The sequence below is a fragment of the Rattus norvegicus genome, chromosome 7 (assembly GCF_021556685.1).
Source record: "Rattus norvegicus strain SHRSP/BbbUtx chromosome 7, alternate assembly SHRSP_T2T, whole genome shotgun sequence".
NCBI classification, from domain to species: Eukaryota; Metazoa; Chordata; class Mammalia; order Rodentia; family Muridae; genus Rattus; species Rattus norvegicus.
This window is the reverse complement of record NC_141540.1, coordinates 23246621-23270000: the sequence shown is the minus strand read 5'-3', so window position 1 is coordinate 23270000 and position 23380 is coordinate 23246621. Positions and strand designations below refer to the sequence as shown.

Sequence of the window (23380 nt, the reverse complement as noted above, 5' to 3'; positions counted from 1 at the left end):
AAAGGCAGAAACACAGGCCTCCAAAATGTTCCTCAGGACCTAGCACCAAGGTCGCAGACAAAAGAGAATCACAGGCTGCTCACTGAGTTTCCAGCTGTCTGAGAGGATCCCAAGTAACCTTGACAAGGGAACAGACCCAGACAAGAACTGACACAAGCTCATTGTGCCTGGGGAAGAAATGCTAACTGCCGCTCTCTGAAGCCCAATCTTCCTAACTGGGTCAGCACATCAATCCAAGTAGATTCATTTTAGACACATTTTCCAGGATTATGATCACTGTTCCGGGAACAATTGTTTAGAATTAGTACTTGGTGCTCCCTTTAATGGGAAGACGGAGGTTATCTGCTTAGTTAGGAAAGAAAACTTAGTTGCCTGCTGAAGTTGCTACAGTAAAAACCACGCCTCTAGCTGTCAAACTGAGGGAGGAACTAAGGCCTTGAACTCTGCTGTCAGTAGGCCACACAGGTTGACCTAAGCTGCACAAAGTCATACCTCAGATAAGGGGAAGGTAGGGTGGAAGGTATGACGCAGAGTTTCTCATTATTCGTTATTATAAAAAATGAAACAGTCATTTGTTTGCCTCTAGGCTAAGATCAAGTGCAAAGGAAACAAGAGAAGCATTATTCCTCTGACCGCTATTAGGTTTTATTCCATCAACTGTTTGCTTTGGTGTTGCTGTGACGGTGTTTGTTGTTTATGCGATTAAAGTCACAATCAGTTGACTTTGAGTAAAGGGGAATATTCTCCATCGTCTCCGTGGCTCTTTTTCAATGAGCTGAAAGATATTCAGAGGCCCTGGGGATCAGAATACTTGCCTGGTATGCAGAGTGCCCTGGGTCCACATATGCCCACCCATCCACCCACCCACCTACCCACCAACCAACCAACCAACCAACCAACCAGAAACAGGCAAGTCCTTAACAGCAGAACTAAGACATTTGGGAAGAAGAAAATATACCAGTGGAAGGATCCGCTGCCCCACCTCTGACCTATGGCCTGGCCTCTGCACTCTTCAGATTACCTGTTCCAGCCCCTTCCCCAAGCCCCCCCAACCCCCAGCCCCAAAGTCCTCCAGAAGTCTCTAGCTCTGATTCTCCAGCAGAGCACTGGTTCATGCAAAATGCTCTTCCCTTTTGCCCCTTTTACTGAACAGTATCTCTTGGAAGTCATTCCAAATCCACGGAGACAGCAATAGTTCCTCATCTTTAATCAGCACACAGGACATTCTTAGCATTTTTATCGTTTCGTTATCTCTAACTTCATCCAGCCTGTTGCAAAAAAAAAAAAATCAATTAAATGGCCTGGATCGGTGCTTTCCTCTCTCCAGCTCAACTGAATCATTATGTAGATGCAGGGCAAAGGGAAAGTGGCCCCTACCTTTTCCACTGACTTGCTGGAATGAAGCAACAATGAGAGATTAATAGGAGAAAAAGATAAACACATCTATTAACATGCTTGAGGAAGAACCACAGAAGTGCCATTACTCAATGAGGTCTACATAATTATACTGTCTTCTTCGTGGGAGGGAGATGGGGAAGATGACCAATCTGAGGAGTAGAAAGGAATATTAGAGGAATAAATGAACCCCAGGCCTAGACAGCAGTTAGTGAAGGATTGTGTTTGGGAATTGAATGGGCCTAGGAGATAGTCCATGGCTTGTGAAAAAACTGTCCCGTTGTGATTACATTCTTTAGTCTTGATTCCCGACTATATGGGGTTAGTTAATGAAACCTAGGGAAGGAAGCAAAAATAACTGTGTTCTTTGGAAATCTGGATTTAGGTAGATAAACAGATGTCAAAGTAAAAGTGTCCTCCCAGAGCAGCTCTTCTCGAGGGATCTCTAGTTTAAATAATTAGCTTGTTAAAATGCCATATTTCAGGATCAGCATAGATGTTATTTACATTCTTATAAGCACAGTTACTGTTAGTTGATGTTACAATATTGCTTTCAAGCAGATTGGACTGGATCCTACTGCTCCCAACATAAACACAAGCACTCTACTACAGTAGCTGATGCTGGTGTCAATTTTTTTCTCCCTAATAACTGCAGAATGACATCTCATTCCCTGAACTTCCATTTCTAGGATGCATCAAGTTTAATGCATTGCATTTGAATGAGAATTTGGACATTTACATTATTTATTTTACCACTGGATAGAGTGTCTAAGAAATTTTAGGGAGCTGGGGCTACCAGTTAGTGGCACAATATATGTTCAGCATGCATGAAGCTCCTGGTCCAATCCTTATCATCATAAACATATAGTCAAAGTAACTACTTACATTTAATTAAAAACATTCCTTCTAGGGACAGGCAGGGTGGAGAACACGTTTAATCCTAGCACTCAGGAGGCAGAGGCAAGAGGATCCCTGTGAGCTTGAGGCCAGCTTGGTCTACAAATCAAGTTTCAGGACAGCCATGGCTGTTATAGAGAAACGATGTCTCAAAAAACAGAAAAACAAACAAATATGCTTCTGTATCCTATTTAGACTCCATAACCAATTATACATCCTTTGCTTCAAATTTTGGTGAAAAAGGTCATCACCATATTCCAAAGAGATTGTAAAATCTAGATTATATATATATATATATATATATATATATGTATATATATATATATGTATATATATATGTATATATATATTCATGTATCATACATCATACATCATATATTATATATTATATTCTCTTTACAGCCCTGACTCACATCCACCTATGACTCCAGCTACAAAGGACCTTTATGTCTCTGTGGGCTCCAGAATTCACTACACACACCACCTCCTCTGTTAAAATTAAGATAGATCTGAAAAACTATTTAAAGATTTACAGTGCCATTTTTGTTGTTATACCTTTTGGATACAATTTCTATGATCTGATGAGCTTTCTTCTTATTCAAAATAGAGAGAATTTAGGGGAAATGGCTTAGTTGGTAAAATGCTCACAACAGAAGTCTGAGGACTTGAGTTCTCCATATTCACATTAAACAACAACAACAACAACAACAACAGCAACAACAACAACAACAAGTACAGCTGTGATCTCAGTATTGGAGGTACTGGGTAGAGGATCCCAAGATCCCAAGATTGGCCAGTTATTCTATGAGCTATGGGTAAATGCTCTTGTTGCCAAAGCAGAATGTGATCCCTGTGACCCACATGGTAAAAGAAAAGAATCAACTCCCAAAACTTGTCCTCTAACTTCCACACCAGCATCATGGTGTGAATATCCCTTCCCCAAATAAACAAATGTAATAATTGTTCTAAAAATGTAGAGAGTGATGAGGAAGGTACTTACTTTTGACCTTTGGCCTCTACAAATGTGAGTACACACACACACCACACAGAGAGAGAGAGAGAGAGAGAGAGAGAGAGAGAGATATTCTTTTGAAGATTGGGGCATGTGTATGTGTGTGTGTTGAGAGAAAAAGAGGGAGGAGGAGGAGGAAGAAGAAGGGAAGGAGGAGGAGGACGACGAGGAAGAGGAAGAGGAAGAGGAAGAGAGAATGTGTTTATATGCAATATGGGCATACAGGTGACTGTAGAAGCCAGAAAAGAAAATCTGATGTCCTGGTGCTGGAGTTACAAGACACAGTGAGCCACCCAATCTGGGTGCTAGGAGCTGAACCCCAGGTTCTCTATAAGAGCAGCAAGTGCTTTTAACCACTGACTCATCTCTCCACCTCCTAATATCTTTGAGTGTTGAGTAAAATTGAGGCGCATTCTAAGAAATCTTAAGTCTAAATTGTATTGCAAATGGAAATTTAATTCTAAACTATTTTTATAAGGCCCTTAGCTTATTGTAATTCTCAAAAATCTTAAGACAGCACTCTTGCCCTCTTAGGGGTAGAACATGCCTTAAAATGCACATGTTTATAGTAAGCAGCTCAATAGTGTTTGGGATTTGTACACATCGTGAATCTGTCACTGCTGTCAAGGAAGTGAGCACACATATCTCTAGTCAAAGTTTTCTTCTGAATTTGTTTAGTCCCTCTTCTGTCACCCTCACTGCCCAATCTCTGACCTGTTTCTTATCACTACTAATCTGTTTACATTTATTTATCTAATAGAATCCTGCTGTGAGGAACGTTGTGGAGTCACGCTGGCTTTAGTTACCATCATCATTTTGAGGTTAATCTTGGTATTACATACATAAACGTTCATTTGCCTTCTCTGCTTAAAAAGCACTGTGTTGTATAGCTGCATAACTCCTTTTTAAGTGTTCATCGACATACCCATTTGGAGTTATTACAAATAAGACTTTAAAATGTTTATTTATTATTTTTAAATGTTTATTATTTCTTTTATGTGTATGTCTGCCTGTAAGTCCTGTAACATGTGTACCTGATGGCCTAAAAGATCATAAAAAGTCTCCGGATACCCTAGGACTAGAGTTACAGATGGTTGTGTCACATGGGTGCTAGGAACAAAAACTGGGTCATCTACAAAAGCAAACCATGTTCTTAACCCACCTCTCCTTCTCTCCAACCCTTATGTATTGAGACGGGATCTCACGATGCCCAGGCTGGTCTCAGCTCCAAATGTAACCAAGGATGACCGTGACTCCTGATTCTCCTTCTGCTTCCCAAGAATTGGGATTATAGGCATGTGTCACCCCACTGGGCTACAAAGTCAGACTTTTATAGACATTCATATACATGTCTTTATATGGACATGTACTTTTGTTTCTCTTTTATAAATGTATATATAGTAGCAGGCCTGGGGCACAGGGAAAGTGCTGGTTTAAGAAGTTGCTAAATGGGGGCTCAGAGAGATGGCCCTGCCACTGAGAGTGCTTCTTGCTCTTCCCTGGGACCTGAGTTTGGTTCCCAAGCAGTCAAGTAGGGTGAATCCCTGTTGCTTCTAATGCCAGTATCAGGAAAATCTGGTCAGCTATGGCAGTTGTACTCACATGAGCATTCACAAACACAGACACAGACACAGACACACATACACACACACACACACACACACACACACACACACACACACACACACACACACACACACAGTCACACAGACAGGCTCCTAAAAATAAGTCTTTTAAAAAAAACTTTTAACAGGTGTCAAGTGTTTCCTAATCTGTCAGGCCATCTCATGTTCCTCTGGTAGGGTACTCTAGCTTACCTGCCCCGAATCTTTCTCGGTATTTAACACGACCAGTCTTGTGGATATTTAACAAGAATCTCTGTGATATTTCCTAGAAAAATAACTGGGCTTATTTTTAATTATTGCCAACATAGACCGTCTCTCTGGAGAAACCTTGGTGCACATATATTTTCTGTGGTGCTCTGTCTGTCTCCTTTGCATTGCTTACTGCCAAGTCCTTGCATGGTTTGGGGACTTAGACTTGACAAGAATGGTGAAAAATGGAAGACAGACAGACGGGCACATAGACAGGAAGCTGGGATAATGTGGTCCAGACTCACTGCTGGAGAAACCTCAGCATCCTGGAAGCTCAGTGTGTTTAGTATAGAGTTGAAGAGAGGCAGGGTGACTGCATTCAGCTGAACAAGGACTGGGCTATTGTACACAGATCAAGGTAGCATGGTTTCTGGGTCATGGCTGTATCAAGCAGACAGGTTTAGCTAGTCTTGGTAGGAGTACTCTCTGTAGGGGAGCAGTCTTCCGGCTATAAATCTCCAGGGGCAGAACATTATGGTGGACGTTTTCTGAATATACTATTAATATCCATATACAGATATTAATGGAGGGATTTGCCATTTCCCTCTGAACCTCACCCAGGGCTGGAGAAGGTTTTGTCATTTTTCCATTGGTTTGGGGCTCTGGGTCCCTAAACATGGCTGGCACGAGTCAACACCACTCATTCACTCAGAACTGCACACCCTCATGGCTTCCTCCCCCACCACACACAGTTTGTGTGAAGCCCATCTTTCTGTGGCAATCTGGTTCTCTATGTGACTCCTGTATATCAAATATCCTGAGTTTGAATTCCCATTTATGTCTCCTCTATCCAGGAAATTTGCCTATCCGCACCCCACCCCCGCCATGCACTGAAATCTCTCTAATTCTCTGTCTCTCTCTTTTTTAAATTTATATATTTTTATTATGTGTATTGGTTTTCTGCACGCATGTATGTCTATGTGAGGATGTCAGATCTTGGAGTTACAGACAGTTGTAAGTTGCCATGTGGGTGTTGGGAACTGAACCCAGGTCCTCTAGAAGAGTAGTCAGTGCTCTTAACCACTGAGCCATCTCTCTAGCACCCCCTCCCTAATTCTAATTTTCGGTTGCTATAAACAAAAGTCTTGTGAGCATCCATGTATGAGTCTCTAAAAGTCTCAGACCTTCATTTCTCTGGTTAATGCTTAAGAGTACAAGGCTGAGATAACATGAAGTGATCAATGAATCATTCAAGAAGATGCCAGACTTTCTCCAGATCGATCTTGAAATTCATATAAAGTTGAGCTGCGTCGTAGAACTGTACACCACTATGTAGTTTAACTGTATGAACATCTCTCCTCTGTGGCTTTCTGATTTGAACGGGCTCAAGGCTCTTATCTTTATACTCTCATCCTCATACTCTGTGCAGATTCTTTTAGGAATTGTTTTTATGAAACAGTGTCTTATTATGTAGTCCACGCTGTCCTCCTGCCTCAGACTCACCAGAGCTGGAATTACAGGCATGAATCACATGTCCTCTCTCTCTTGGAAGGGGAGCATAGGAAGGGAGATTCCCTTGGAGATGGTACCTGGAACCCCATGGTGCTAGCTGAGGGCTCTCCATCACTGGCTGGATCCCAGCACTCCCACTTCTTTCAGATGGCTCCACTCCAGATCTTAGAAGTCTACAGAACCCTGTAATGAAGCAAGATTTGGTACATACTTATCTCTGAGGGTATCTTCCTTGGCTTTAGATTTCTCTCTCTCTCTCTCTCTCTCTCTCTCTCTCTCTCTCTCTCTCTCTCTCTCTCTCATCTCTTTCTTTCTGACAAAGTGCTGTAGCTACAAGCCTGTGTCACTGCACCTCATAAAGGCAAGACTGAGGATCAGGAGTCTGTGGCTTTGTGCATTCTAGGTGAAGGGCCTCTGGTCAGCTCAAGTATGGCTGTGAGCATGGCTCTGGCAGGCCTTGCCCATCTCCCCAATTCTCTGTGCTTTGCAAAAACCCCTTAGATTGCATTCCTAGAGCTGGCCACCAAGGCCTAGTTCCTTATTAAACACCTCATCCTAACACGGGGGAGTTCCCCTGGTACCTTTATAAAATGTCATTGTCTATGGGCCTCTTTTGTTTCCTCTCTATCCTTTATCCCCTAGGACAAATATGCCTGAACCCTTCCATCTCCCTGTCCCTTCAAAGTGAGCTCCAGCTTCTGGGTAAATTACTTTGGTTCTCTTTTTCTCCAGTGAAAATGCCTGACCCCAGAACCTCATTCAGGTGAGGCTGGTTCTCTACCATGGAGTCCATCTGTAGCAGTCTCTTTGCTTCTTATTTTGAGACAAGATCTCACTCTTCTTAAGGCAGGTTTTGATTTTACTCTGTATTTAGAGCTAGCCTTGAACAAGTCGTCCTCCTTCCCCAGCCTCCTGAGTAACTAGAATGGCAGACCTGTGCCAGGAAGCCTTGCTAAATCTCTTTTGAAAGAGGAGCCATACTGTCCTCTAGTGGGGGCAGTATTGGGAGGGGAACTTCCATATAAAATGGGAGGGGGAGGGGCTACTGGGATGCTGGCATGGAAACTGGGAAAGAGAATAACAATTGAAATGTAAATAAGAAATACCCAATTTAATTAAGATGGAGAAAAAAAGGAAAAAAAAAGAAAAGAAGGAAATGAAAATGATGAGGACAGGAGAGAAAGAAAAGAGGTAGAAGAAAAACACCAAGGGCAAGAGAAAGAAGAAGGAGGAGAAGGAATTAAAAAAGAAGAAGAGGGAGAAAACAACATGCTAGAGAATTCCCCATAGTGCCCATCTATAGAATGTGTGGTGTGGCTCAGAAACACAGGAGCAGATCACAGACCTGGAGTGGATCAGCTAAAAATGAACCCACACATTAAGAGACAACTAATTGTACACAAAGATGGTGGTACAAATCTGTAGGAAAAGGTGCACCTTGGTCAAGAAATGGTGCTGGGAAAAGCAAATTTCCATATGTGGGAGATTGAAGTCCCTCTGACCACACATGAAGATTATTCCAAATCAATCATGGCCACAAAGTTGAGACCTGAAATGCTTCAGAAAACACAGCACACAATAGCACATAGCCAAGGGAGCCTAAATCTGTGAAAGTCATATTCTTAAGGTGGGAAATGTTCTCAGGAAAAAACATGAGGGCTTCCGTGAAAAAGAACAACATAACTAATCAACGCTTTAAGAACAAAATAACCAATCAGCCCTTTGATGGGTTAGGGAGAGTGTGGAGACTAAGAAAGATATCTCCAGAGTTCACCTGGCTCATGTGGTGTTCTGAGATGGTGAGGAAATAAAGAAAGAAGACAGGCCCTCCGCTCTCTGCTTCTCCTGTCCACCACCTCTCTCTCTCCCTCCCTCCCTCTCCCTCAGCTTTTGATTCCCCACGCCTAGTCTAGTGGTATCTGGAATGATGGGAAGAAACGGGGCTTTGGATAACTATGATGTTTCAGAGGAAGCAAAAAGACCAAGGTATGCAGGAAGAGGAGTGTGCCCTTCAGTTGGATCTTGATCAACTCTGCCTCCTGCATTTGTGGGAGCCTCAACCCCCACACCTGGTGCCTGTGATGGTGTAGGACTGGGAGTTGGAATGGCAGAGGAGTGGGAGTGGGGATGGCATCCCTGAGCAGCCGACAGACCCTGCCCTGCAGGCCCTCCACCCCCCCCCACCACCCCAGGCAGCCAGGACTCCAGATTTGTGCAGGTCAGGGCCTCCCAGACAGCAGACCCAGCTGTGCAGAGGATCCAGCAGCCCAACACCACCAAAGGGCAGAACACAGCAAAGCTCGGAATGGACAAAGATGCAAAGCTTTGCCTGAAGGCCACCAGCAACACCAAAGCGTGCATTCCAGTGCTCACATCTGAGCGAGTGGAGGAGATCGTAGGTAGCCAAGGATGATGGATTAAGGCTCTGAGGGCCAAGACCAATACCCATATTGAGACACCTGTGTGAGATGAGGAGCCAGTGTTCATGGTGACTGGGAGGCAGTAAGAAGTGTTCACAGCCTGGCAGGAAATCATCTCCAAAGTGTGGCTTTAGTGTGCCCCCTGCTCTGCCAGGCCAAGCGATGATCCCTGTATGAGCCCTACCATGTGGTGATGCTGGTAGTGTGCCCAAATTGTATCCAGCAGCAGACCAACACTTACATCATAACTTCCAGCCAGGACTAAGACCTGGTGTTTGAGGTCAACAGTGCCTGGGTAACTTGGAAAGTAGACAGCACTGCAAGGAAGGAGATAGCAAGGTACATTACCCCACACACTGGCAAGAATCTTGAGTAGAACAGGGATGGTGACTTCCTGGGTGACAATAATATTGACTTCATGGCTGTCAGACTCCATGCAGCCCTGGATAGCCTCTACTCAGATGCCTGGCCCGTGTTTGCTCCAGGCTGTAAGCCACTCTCCACCTTCAGGCACAACAACCTGGGCTGTATAGGTGAGTGTGGCATGAACTCATCTTTGAGGCCCAGCACTTAGGCTAGCAGGGCAGGGACATCAGCTAAGGTGGATATCTGTTTCCAGCAATGGTGTGGGCAGGCAGGAATTGTACTATGGAGTGAGAGGTAAGCCTGCCCACCCCCACTGCTGTAGGAAGACCAGGAACTCCATCTTCACACTGGTGCACTTCTCTTCTGCCTCCTCCTCCTTTTATTCAGTCAAAGCATATGCAGAACCCCCAGGTGAGCACTGATCTCCTGCCACCAATGAGGGGTCATAGGCTAACACAGAGGCCGCCCACGTGGCCATTACAGGGTTTCTCTAAACTGAGGTAAGAGGGCCTGCATGCATCGTCTGCTTTGAGAGAAAAGTGACAGCAGCCCTGGTGCCCAGTGGACATAACCTTTTCTGCATGGCAGGTGCAGTATGCATCTGTGAGAGGACAGACCAAGATTGTCCTGTCTGTCACATCACTGCCACACAAGCAATCTGAATATTTTTCCAAGTTCCATGTCCCTGGACTCCTGTGTCTGCTCCCTAGAGTACAGCCATGGACCTGTAGTAAGGTGCTGGGCAATAATCACCTTAGTGGGGTGGGGAAGGAGAGGCCTGAGTGGCTACTGGTGGGGCAAAGTCCAGAGTCTCTGGTTACACTTTGGGAGTGGGCTATAAATTTTACTAATGTTACAACTCTGATACATCAACAGACCCTTAAATCAGGAAGCAGCTAAGAGAAGCTTTTGTTTAGCTTGAAGTGGCCACCAGGACACCCTGACCTTTCCCTTCTCCCTATCTATGTGACATTAGGTCTCTTCCTCTGTGCAGTAAGAACAGGGAGAATTGCTGTCTGTAGCTAGAGGTGCTCTTAGTGATCCCCAGTCATTTGGTTCTGACCTCCGATCTCCTAACGTGACCCCTTACCTCACACCACCCTTTTCCTGAGTTCCCAACAGATAAGGAGAGGGGACCTAATAAGGTTCTAGGTACATCTTCTGGGAAGGAGCAGGATGTCAATCAACAAAGGGCTCACAACTCACCTGTCTCACACGGCTGGGCTAGAGATCTGAAGGAGGCTTCTCTTTTCCCTCCAACTTTTTGCTTGTCCCTTCTTCAAGTTTTTTGCTGTGGACTTGCCCTTTCCTTTTTTGTCTTTGTTCTTTTTTCCTATCCCTTCTATTCCCCTTTTCTATCCAGCTGTTACGTGCAGTCCCTGGTTCCTCTTGCCTCTTCTAGCCCAGCTTTGGGCATAACATCTTCCTGGGAGAGAAGTCTAGAGAACATTTTGATAGCCCCCTTCCCAGGTTCTGATCCTGTAGTGGACAGCCCCTTCCCCACTCCTGCAAAGACTCAATTCCAATTCCTGATGGAATGTAGTTTTAGATCCAGACAGTTTGGGACTGGAAACTAATAATGGGTACATAGTGAAAAATAGTAGCGGGGTTCATAAAAGGTTCGAAACCAACCTTTATCTTCTGTGGGCGTTATGCTGAGGGTGCAGCATATACGTATCACTGATCACCTGCCCGAGGGAAGGGGAAGCAGATTGTAGGAAATATCCTGGATCTGGAGAGGTGTGGTTGGGAATTGTCCCCTCTCCCTCCCTAGCAGTGGCCAACCCCTGACCTCTCTGCACCTAGCTGAACCACTATTGAATCCTGATTAAACACAAATCATTATGCTATGTCTTCCCCACTGCCTGAGGAGAGAGCTCAGCTTCTTGGTGATGGGTTACGCCAGGGCAAAGCAGGGTTGGGGTGCAGTGGAGCTTCTTCCAAGAATCAGGCATTGTGATAGGTCTAGCACCCTTTGTGCTCCTCTTGCTCATTTATGTCAGTCAGCAGCCTCCTACCCTCCTGGTTCTGCTGGCTGGGCCAGGAGCAGGTGGGAGACCAGGAGGCCAGCAGATGCTTGTATGTAATAGGGAGGGAATACTCTGAGCTCTAGCTCAGGAGTCCCACTCTTCCTGGCTGGAGAAGGGATGTGGGAGGAAGGCAGACGGAGGTCTCTCTCTTTTGCCTCTTGTCAATTAATTTACCTCTCCACAACCTCACCCTCTAAACCACCAGCCTGAGAGGGGAGATGCAGGAGGTCACAGCCATTTCACTGACAGGAATGAGTTCCAGTCAGGACCTGTCTCTCCGTATGGCTCTCTAGAGTGGGAGGTCAGAGACATAAGCTTCTCTCAGAACTGTGACAGACAGATCCCCTCCACCTAGTGAACACTGAATTCCATCCTTCAATCCTCCAGCTGCAGGCCCTCCCTTCTGCTTCAAATAGGTCTTAATACAGCAAGATAATAGGAACAGCCAGCTGCTTCTATTGCTTAGACATTCTAGCTCATTTTCTGTCTCTGATGACATTTCACCTGACCCTAGCACTGCAATTTTTATTTGTATGGTGCTCATGTGTGATAGTCAACTGGTCAACATCAATAGCACAAGAAATCCGAATGGAGGAAAATGTTACTGAGTTAACTCCTGTATTAATAGCCTATAGGAAGGTATAAAGGGAGTTTCTTCATCAGTGACTACTATGGGAACATGGTGTCCCATGTGGAGATGTGCCATTAGAAGGCATCATTATCTGAGCAGGAAATTCAGGTCAGCATGCCAGTCAGCTGCTCTCCTCTGCCACTCTGTCAGCTCTCTTTCACTTCCTGCCTACAGGATCATGCCTCGTCTGAGTTCCTGCCTTGACTTCTCGTCACAGATGGACAACGGTCAGGAAATAGGAGCCACATTAAATCTTGACAATGGTCAGGATATAGGAGCCACATTAAATCATTTGTGCTCCTTCTTGTTTTGGTCATGGTGTCTGTCAAATCAATGCAAAGTAACTTATGCCAGACACACATTTTTGTACACTGGTCCACATCAGGCAGTGGTTGTTTTGTGGCAGAGCAAGAAGGAAGGGAGGCTGATAGACCCTCCCCCCACTTTTAGAAAGGGTATTGTTGGGCAAAACCTTGGGGGATGGGCAAGCCCTAACTGTCAGAAACTGTAGTTTAACTTACATTGCCTACTTTACTGCCAGATATGAGGTACTCAGATACTCTGCCTTTATCTCCATAAGAGGTTTCTCACTTTGGAGCATGGAGGTCCCAAATCAGGGTTTCTCTGTGTAACCCTGACTATCCTGGAATTCCCTCAGTACACAAGGCTGGGAAGTAACTCAGAGATCCACCTGTCTGTGTTGCTGGAAGTAAAGGTGTGCACCTCCACCACAAGGCTTCCTCCAGGCATTTGCAATCATTCAACTACCAAATGCGGAGGGTCTAGTGACCATCCCCAGGCACCAGGCACAGGGATAGCAGCTAATGGGAAGCAGGCCCAGTAGCCCAAGCGAACAAAGTTCAGAGGGGCAGGAGGAATACATTTAGACATTCTACACAGCAGAGTGATGGTCTTGCTACAGCAATCTCTCCTAAGGTGATCAGAGGAAAGGATTCCTTGGCCCCTAGCACCTAAAGTAGACAGCCTGGATAGCCATAACCCCATGGGTTTGAGGGATGTGGGAAGGGAATCAGCCATGTTTGGATTCTTTTCAGAGTTAAATCCTAATGGCTCCATATTCTGTGTGCAGGCCCCAGCCTATTGGCCTCCACAGTTGAACAGTGAAGAGGCAGGAAGGACTGAGGCTGCATTTGACCTGGCCCATGGTGAAGTCCTGCACTGGATAACAGTCACTGAGAATACCTTGGGAAGGAATATGAAGGTGTCCTGAGGAGGCAGATCTAGGAGTGCACTTTTCCTTTCTAGAAGGCTGTCAACAAAACTGAAACAGGACTCTGGAGACATTCCTGTCTCCTATGATTTAGATGATGGAAACTGAGTGTACCAAATAATGAAACTTCACTAAGAGTCTGGACAGAAGGTGGCTTCTGTACCAGGTGTCACCACACCAGTCACAGAATGCAGGGGAAACATCAGGTCTTTGACATCAGGCTCTAGAGAGTAATGCTGTAAGGTCTAGTGAAAGAATGCTGACATAGGTGTACTGTCCTACCACCCAGAAACACAGCTGTGACTGAGACATTTCTAGTGCCCAAAGTTTTGATTAATGCACAGCTCCATGCCTCTGAGAAATGTGATACCTCTGTCCATGGGAGGGAGTCCTGGCTGAATTGGACAGCTCCCATAATCTGTTTTATGGGAGGCCATATGCAAGCACAGACTTAGGACAGTCATAGTGGCCTCAGAAGATGAGGGAAAGAAAACACAGTCCTCAGTACAGCTGGATCAAGATACATCCATGTGTAAGGAAGACATTTAGGATGTCTTTTCTGTGATTATGAATTTGATCCTGGCAACTTGGTAGTCCTTAATAAAACTAAAATTCTGTCTTATTTGGCCCTTTCCAAGTACCCAGAACTTCTTTTTTCCTGTTCCATGCATGGGTCATAAAAATCAACCCTTCCTTGAGGCAGAGGCTTACAGCCAGACCCTGAGGCTGTGTGACGCCTCATTGGCCTTGGTAGAGGTCACACAACAAGTGAGATTTCTGGGATGCTAGTGGTTGGTATCCTACGTCTGCTGGGCCTATAGAGGGAGGGAGGAGTATCTCAAGGAATGACAGAAAGGTGTGTTTTCCTGATTGGCTTTTGCCTCCAAACAATGGGGTGAGGACATATCACTTCTAAGGAGACATAGGTGCTCCATCATGAGTTCCACTATAGGTTTCTCCCTCAGGAGAACAATTAACCATCAAGGCAGGATGCTCCCCATTTGGAAGAAGACAGACAGAAAAGCTTTCAACATCCTCTGAGGCTTGCCCTACAACTTTCCAAAATTACTTCCCATAAAGGGATAGGGCAGTGTCCCTGAAGGAAGGAGGGCGCACTGACATCGGATCAGCCCTCCAGTTCATCATATGTTCCACAGCAAATATTCATTCATTCATTCATTCATTCATTTATTTGTTCATTCATTGTGTCAGTCATTCTGTTTCTCTCCCACCACAATCCTTCACTCTTCCCTGAAGAAAAATGTGCCTACAATGTCCCTAGTGGCCCCTGCCCATGAACCAATTTTCCAAATAACACATTTGGTGCTTCCAGAGAACGATAGCAGGATTCTTTTGGATTTAGTTCTTTGAACTCAATTCTCTGTCATGACAGTCACAGAAACGTTGGCAGACGGCTGCCTCCCAGAGCACCCAACTGCCATGCAGTATGTTTACCTCTTCTGCACTTGAGTGGTCATGGGTTCTTTTCTTTTGTTGGGATCCCTATTCTGCAGTTGTGCATTGTTTCTCCTTCAGTGAGCCATAGACATCATTAAATTCACTAAGGTCCTATTGTGCTATACAAAGACCCTGGAAGAATAGCTAAGTGAGTCTTCACATATTACTGAGAACTTGAGAGCTTGGAATAGCTGGGACGCCTCAGGAAAGCAGCCAAGATTTTCTTGCAGATTGCCCTCTCTAGACATGAGGAGACTCAAGCTGTATTGCAAGGGCAGAAGAGCAGGGCCTCCTTGTGGACACCTAGGAAGATACCAAGGTCAAAGTTCCCACTGTACTCAGGGTGTGCCCAAGAGTAGTGATATTAGTCCCTGAGAATCCTTTGACATGGGTCCAGGTTTAGCCCTCATAGAGGATGACATAGGGACACTCAGGAAGAAGTACAGGGTTACACTGAAAATAAAGGGAGGAAGCCTGCCCTGAAATGCTGTCTCTTAGCACTTGTAGGACAAGAGGGAGGAGGGATTACTTAGAGTCAGTGAGTGTTTAGGACTGAGCTGGGCACTTCAACTTCTGGGTTTGAGTATAAACACAGATACTCAGAGACATTCTCTGACTTTTATGTTCATAGTCCACCATAAAGAGATCATTGACATTGCCCTACGAATTTCAAGGGAGAAAAGCAAGCATTTTTGAAGAGTAATGTACATTCTAAAAAGTGCAGGTTCTGATCACTGTCTGGGTAGAGGTCACACAACAAATGAGATTTCTGGGTCTCCTCATTCAGCAGCCTGCTGCCCCCTTTGATCTCCTGAATCAATTATTCCTCCCATTGCATCTTCCCAATTCTCTTTTAAAGACTCCATGCTGTCTCTGGACAAATCTCTATTACCATATTGTCTACTGCATTCAGGAGGCTGCTCATACTCCAGTATGAGATGGATATGACTTAAAATGCTATTTTAATCAGTTATGATGTGTACATGATATGGCTAGGATGTAAGCCTGGGAACACTGCCTTTTCAAAGAGAATCTGTACTTTTCCCTAGCTAGAGTCTGACTTATGTCCACAATAGAAATCACTTTGTCTGTGGTAGGCTAGTTTTGTAGACTGAAGCACTTTTTAATCTCTATAGGACTCCTTCTGAGTGTGGGTGGGCTTTGTTCAGGCATCTTTTTCCCTCAGGTTTTCTCCAGGGACCAGAGGAAAATGCATTTGCAATTAGTACTCATCAGGTGACACATGAGCCGATGCCCAGGGACATCCATCCCTGAACTACAGAGGCTGTCCTTCTCTTGCTTTTCATATGACGGGGGCTTCATTCTATCAGCACTTCAGTGCATGCTAAACTCACAAGCTATAGACAGGAGGCCTGTCTCTAAACACAATTCCTAGGTGTGAAACGGTTTGCCATTTCAATCTTTGGAAGAATCAAGATGGAACTCTTTTGAACTGCAAGAGGTAAAACAACCCTGAGAGTCCTGCCTTCATTCTATCCTCTGCAGTTTGCAAACAGATTGCAAGCACCTTATTGCCAAAACGGCATGGGATTTGCTCCTGAACTTTGCTGCGGCTCGCATAAGGGACAGCCACAGAGTGACACTGGGAAGCCTCACTGTATCTGGGGCTCCCATTCATGAGACAGCAGAAGAAAATGTTAAGCATGGAGACAGTTTTCCCCATGACATTTCTTCAGATAGGTGTGGTTCTAAACACAGCAGCCTGAACAGGCATGAACAGAATCAGTGCTTCTTAAATTATTGGGAAAAATTGAAAGAGAAGAAATTGTGGGGATAGAAAATGTATGGTCATGGACCAAGTCTTTGTGAAGGCCTTCAGCCTAGCCCACATTTATGGCATGATCCAGTAGTATTAAGTATGTCTCCATTATTTTCTCATACTGTCACTTCTGCACATATGATATGTGTGTAATAGAAGTCACAGCATATGGAATGCTGAGGTGATGTGGCCTGCATAGTTCTCACTTGGAATAGTCTGTGACTTTTCCTCACTCATCTTTGGTTTCTCAATATCTTCTAGCAGATGCCTTCTCTGGGACAACTGTCAAAATTGGTACATGAGAGGGTTTATCGGGCAAGGTAAGGGACATGGAACTTTGTTACGATGTTGTCCTGCAGCTCAACCTGTGTGTTCCCTATACAGAGGATGTGCCCTGTTCTCTTATCCCAGAGAGCTTCCTGCCCACACTGCACTCAACATTACCATTGCATGACTCCCTTAGGACAAGGTCTGGGACCCGGAAGGGTTCAGGTTCACAAGTTACGGCTCTAGCCTTTGGGAAGGACAAAGTCAAACACTTGATACTGCTGTCTACATAAGCAGCTGGTTTGGGCTTTGTTTGGGGGTTGGGGGTAGTATTGAATGCTACTGCAGTCTCTTCAGATAGTTTCTGTTCCCTTTCCTCACACAGTTAGCAAGGATCTTCTGCCAGGATTAATATTCATTTACTTTTTTTAAGAAAACAGATGTTCTCATGGCATGACCCTTGAAAGTTGAATTCAGAGATACTGGAGAACATCAATATCAAAACAATGTAGTAAGATGCTTCTCTGTGCCTTCCTCGCCAATATATTTATGCTTTTCAGGTCCCTGCAAGGCCATGGTAGGATAATTTACAGAGTCAAGCCTTCACAGCTATACAGGAAAGCAGCATGTACTGAATGCCTAGGTTCTTCTTTCTGAAGAGGATGGCCATCAATTGAGGTTGAGTATTTTCCTTGACCTCTGCTGAGATATACAGGAAAAACCCCAACATATGGACTTGAAATTGAGCTAAAATAGGTACACAGGAATCATTTGGTTTCATGGGAAAAAAACCACGTCTCCCTGGACTATAGGGACCAAACCCCAGTCCAAAGCACAAACATATCCACAGAGTGTTTTCCTTTTTTTTTCCACTTATAATTCCCTCATGAATGATCCATGAGAACAGGACCTGGAGAGGTGGAGAGTGTCCCGCTCACTACCTCAGCACAGTGCCTGTCTTGACTGTTGCCTTCACAGCCTTTTTCTTCCTAGTGACAATGATCAGCACCTATGTAGGAGACTGAATTAGGTTGGTTCCCCTAGGGTCATGTGCTTCAATACAATTCCTAGTTGGGACAACAGTTTAGGAAGAATTAGGCAGTATAGTCTGGGGAAGAGCTGTGTCCCTGGGGCTGGGTTTACAGGTATCAAAAGCCCAGGCCATTCGAATTGATTCCCTCTCTGCCTCCCACTTGTGGTCCAAGTGAGCTCTCAGCTGTTCTGTTCACAATGGTTTTGATGATCCCAGTAGATACTCAACTTGTAAATGAGTTTAAAGCACACATTCACTTTATACGTTTGCTGCCTGGGTCCTGGTGTCTTTTTGCAGCGAATGTAAGGAACATGCAGACCTTAGTAGCTATTGCTCTAGTGGATCCAATGCACTGAAATTTACTCATTCAAAAGTCAAAGCCAGTGGATATTTTAGTGCCCTTTGCTGTTGAGTCTATACCAACATTTGGGAATGCTAAAGGCATGTTATTGTAGGGAAGGGCGATCCAATGTCCTGGACACTTGGAGTACTTATAAATCTCAACAATGACAAGCATGAGCGGTGATCCTGCTATCAGAGGCTTCAGAAATTCAGCTTATCCAAGCTGAAGCCAGTGCTGGCTGAAGCACATAGAGAACAACTGCCCGAGTAACCCCTTCTTCTAAGTGACCCCACACGCTTTCCTGAGCATGAAGCACCTGTGAAGTCAATGTTGAATAAGATAGACTCAGGTAGACTAATTCTGTGGTCTTTTGCTGATTCCACATCTGGGTTACACAGGTATTTGTTTACGTCTTCTCAGGCAATGCCACCTTGATGCACATATAATGCTTTAATGTGAGAAGATAGAGGAATATTAATAAGAATATTTGATTTTGATCCTGGTAAACAAGTACTATTACCTTCGTATATCAGTCTGCAATTTGCAAAATGTATTGATGTTTAATGTCTCAATAAACAATGTCAAGATAGTGGCAATTCTTTATGTCCGGCACTATCTGCCCAAATAGAATTCTTTGACTCCTCCTCTTGCAGCAGCCCCTCCTCCATTCTGAGGTCAAAGAAGTTTCCCGCTGGAACATACTGAGTATCTAGCTGGAAAGGATTTGATGTTACTAGGACCTAGAAGAGGTTAATGGTAATAGGATGGTGTAGTGTACAAGGTCAATGTTGTGATGAACACTCCCATACAAGCATACCATTTCATTTCCTACTGTGTCCTCCCTGCTTTAGAGGACCTAGGTTCTTGGAAGATATGGGTGGGTGGGGGGTTGTGATTTATCTTCAGAGACTTTTGAAATAACAGAAAAGGAAACAGGAAACAACAGGGAAGCTCTCTCTTATGCCCATTCTGATGAGACACCCAATTTTCTGAGAGGGTGATGAAGGTTTCCTTGTCCAAGTCTTCCTTAGGCAACAGTGGAATTTCCTGTTCTGATGTGCTCATGTGTTCACAGGGGCAGACCCATCTACAGAATACAGGGCACAGGCAGTATCTGCTCCTCCTCTTGGGACAGTGTAGAGCAATGGAAAGGATGGGAGCTCTTCTTGCCCTCCTGTGTCCTGACAGAGTCAGGGCAGCAGGTCCATGCTCTCATGAGGGCTGGTAAAGGAGGAGGACACAGTTGGGCTCACAGGCCCTTCCGTTGGGTGGAAGACAAGACATGAAGGGGTGTGCAGGAGTCGGGGTGGTGGAGCACCTGGATCCACAGGCTTGGATGAAGTCTTAGATGTATGCTCACATCTTGTGTCTGTTCTTCTAGAGTAGTTAGGGCCCCATTTTTTCCATTTACTTTTTTGGGGATTCCAGTTCCTTGACATGAAACTCCATGATTCAAAGCCTGTCCATAATGTTAGAATCTGGAGAAGTCACAGTCTACATATTAACTTCACATTTCATTACCCGGGAATGTCCTTCAATGTTTTCTATGGAGGAACTCAACTTTGGGGAAATTATGAGTGTCTGGTGATTTAGATTTCAATTTGCCAAGAGAAGTGAGTTGCAATGTCATAGGTCCCTGTGACAATATTTGTCTCTTCCATGGTGTTTACTCTCAGTGCCTGTGAACATGTGGTCAGGTAATATAAGAGCATGCCCAAACTGTCCGCATCTGCCTTTTTTGCCATCAAATGGCTCATCTAGTGTGAGGTCTAGAGCATAATTCCCTTGGACCCATGCTGCCTTTTCAGGAAGATGCAAAGTCTGCATTGAGGTTCAGGTCACCTCTGTCTATTTCTCATCAACCTCTGACTGGCTGAGGATATTCTGGTGTTTTATGTTTGCATAGACAAAGTCAAGGGTGTTTCAATATTTTATGGCTGTCACTATTGCACAAATATTTTTGCCCCGTCTTCCTGCTTGCGGCCTCCTCCATTATTAGTTCAAGAAGTCCCCTGCTGGAGCACACTCAGTATCTACATGGACCCCCTTTGATGTTAGTAGGCCCTAGAAGAGGCTAATGACTGTAGCATGGTATAGTGAAGAAGGTCAAGAAGTGATGCACCATCTCGTACTTGCCTAGAAACTCATGGGGTTCTGGGTCCTGCTTCTTTCATAAGATCCATATTTTTGAAAGTTACATAGTAGGCTTTCATCTTCACAGACTCCTTAACACAGCAGATTCTTGACAGGAAAACCCTGATATTCTTGTCTAGTCCCTTGAAGCACTCAATCCTCTGAGGGTTTACTTAGAGCTCCTTGTCTAAGAATTCCTTAGACTGCAGGGGCATTTGCTCTTCTGGTATGCTGATGTGGACTCAGTGGGTAGACACATCTCCAGAATGGAGGGCACAGGCAGTCTCTGTGCTCCTCCTCTTGGGACACTGTAATGTAGTGGCAGGCATGGAAGCACTTCTTGCCACTACTGGCCTTATTGTGTCAGGGCAACAGGCCAATGCTCTCCTAGGGCTGGATATGGATGAGGCCAAAGTTGGGGTTACTCCCCTTTCTCTTTGGTGGAAGAAGAGAATAAATGGATGTGCTCATGATTTGGGTGGCATAGGGCATGTAAGCCCAGTAATGACAAAAGTCTTAGATCCATGCTCAAGTGCCCTCTGTTCCTGTTCTTTTAAATTTAAATATGTCCCCCAACATTTTGCTGTCGTTTTACTTGTTCAAGGATTTAATTTCCTGCAACGATAAAATTCCATACCTCAGAGCACGTCTACAGTTTGAGAATCTGGATAGGTGACAATCGAGATAAGTACTTCACATTTCCTCTCATTACACAAAAATGTCTCAATGTTCTCAATAGAGGGCCTCATCTCTGGGCGAACTGTAAGGATTTGGTGGATTAGGTTTCCGGGTGCCAGACGTGAGTTGCAATGTCATAGGGCCCTGTGATAATCTATTTCTGATCTCTTTCGTGGTCCTTCCACTGAAGAAATTGGACCCTGTGGTGATATAATGGAGTAGTTTGCCCACACTCAACCCATTTGCCTCTTTGCCATCCTGTGGCTCTCCTAGTGTGAGCGCTGTAGCATAAAATCCTTGGTCCTATGCTGCCATTTCAGTGAGGGGCTGTGTCTGCATTGATGGGCTGGTGATGTCCATGAATTTTACATTATCCACTGCATCTTTGTGGATATTCTGGAATTTTATGTGTGGATGGACAAGTTCAATTTTTGTGGCAGTACTTTATTGATGCCCATAAGTGTCCAAGTATTTTCTATGATCTTCCTTCTGCAACATGCCCCCCTCCACTCTTTGGTCAAGGACGTTTTCTTCTAGAGCATTCTCAGAAAGTAGATGGATCTGAATTGACGTTCCTAGAACCTGATAGAGGCTCTTGATGTTAGAATGGTATAGTGTTTTCATAGTTTATATTTGTGACTGGATCCTTCCAATGAGGTATTTGATGACCTCTATAGTTTTATAATCACTAAGGCCTGTGTTTTTATGTGGCAGGCAGGATTCATGATCTCAAATGCACCCTGGCCAATTAGAAAAAGTATCACGTACTGACTCCTGAGTTGTTTTTTCCTGTGGTGCTGGCCATAAGGTTAGGTTTCTTGGATGACTACACTATTTAACCCTTGCTTCCCACGCCTTCTTCCTGATCTATTAATTTTTCAATTATATATGTTCTCATCATTGAACTTTGCTCGTTTGTCAGACAGGGTCCCTCAGAACTGGACATAATGTACAGATTCTATCAGATACTCCTATCTCTACACAAATATCTCCAAGTCACTACCTGACATACCCCTACCTAACTTTGTAAGAAACTGGGGATAATTCTACCCTGATTTAATCAGACTGAATTTTCCTATCTTCTACTGTCCTTACAGTTCATCTGAATGGTTTAGAGAGATGTCAATTTTGAGATATTGGTTCTGGGCCCCAAGACTATTTTTTCTTCCACTTAAGAATTTTAGAGGCAGTCAAGGGATGCAATTGCTCAGAGTTACTCTATGTCCTCGGAGGAAGGCAGGTTTCGAGAGATGCCCTCTATTTGGGGAGGAACGTAATTGCAGATAGACAGTCTATGTTCAAAAAAGATGGCAGTTGACAACAGATTCCATATGTACAGGGAGGTAGGCAGTTGGAGAGAGATTCTCATTGTACAATAAAAAGGCATTTGGAGAGAAATGCCAATGTACAGATAGGATGGCAGTTGGTGTCAATATTGTATGTTCCGAAGCTCTTCTCAAACAGCTGGGCTCATCCAGAGGTCCAGTGGTGACTCTTGGATTGTCGCTAAGTTTGTCTCACCAATGGAGGCATCGACCAAGGAGATGGGAAAATACCTATGGAGAACTGCCACATAGTAAAAGACTTACTCCCACTTTTAGGAGCCAAGTGCCCTCTGTATTCAGATATTCCTAAATTAACCCTCCTAATATACATAACCTGCTTTAGAAATCCTTCCATGTTCCTGTAGAATGTTTTCCATTAGACAGACACTGGGACCCCTGAAGATCTCAGGGAATATACAGGTCTGATTTTCCTTGCCTGAGTTTAAGGGACTCAAAATGTATTGAGTAAAGTTCACTGACAATTCTGACCACTCATTTCCAAACATTTGAATACATGAACCGACTCTTTATGGAACCATAATATAAATGATGTTCATTTTGAACCACATTCCCCCTAGGCAGGCTGGGGCCTCCCTTACTCCAGCAGAAATAGGCTTGAGGGGTTGCTGGACAAGGCAACATCTAGTGTTCCTGTTCTCCATGGGGCCAAATGGCTGCATCCTTTATGGAGCATGAGCTGAGGCCACAGTATCTCAGCTCCACGTCTCAGGTTACTGCCTTACCTACTCCACCCCAGTGTACTTTACGTAGCCTTGTTAGAACTGAGAACGGAGACACACAACAGTAAAGAATGGCAACTGCAGACCTCAGCCCCTGTAAACAGGGCCCATTAGGAATAGAAGGGTAAACTTGGTGGACAGACACAGATGGCTCAGCAGAGTGTTTACTTTCCTCCTGCCATTTTGGTCACAGTGAAGAGGTGACTGAGGGAGGACAACAACAGGTGAGCTAGGGATATTTCTTAACAACAACAACGACGACAACGACAACAACAACAACGACAACAACAACAACAACGACAATGACAACGACAA

At 44.6% G+C, this 23380-nt stretch overlaps 1 long non-coding RNA gene and 1 pseudogene across 2 annotated transcripts in view; one reads left to right on the top strand and one right to left on the bottom strand.

Annotated features, from left to right (window-relative positions):
* Positions 1 to 623: 623 nt before the first annotated feature.
* Positions 624 to 23380, bottom strand: part of LOC148004526 (uncharacterized) — a 103020-nt gene continuing 80263 nt past the window's right edge. Inside the window, exons 2-3 of one of the 2 annotated variants that reach the window (XR_015624511.1) lie at positions 6708 to 6813; positions 624 to 1268 (exon numbers count right to left, since the gene is read on the bottom strand). This is a non-coding gene — a long non-coding RNA (uncharacterized LOC148004526). Of the gene's footprint in view, positions 1269 to 6621; positions 6814 to 23380 lie in introns of both variants that reach the window. The other variant, XR_015624510.1, reaches the window with a different exon arrangement.
* Positions 8586 to 10126, top strand: LOC134479630 (RNA-binding protein MEX3A-like; annotated as a pseudogene).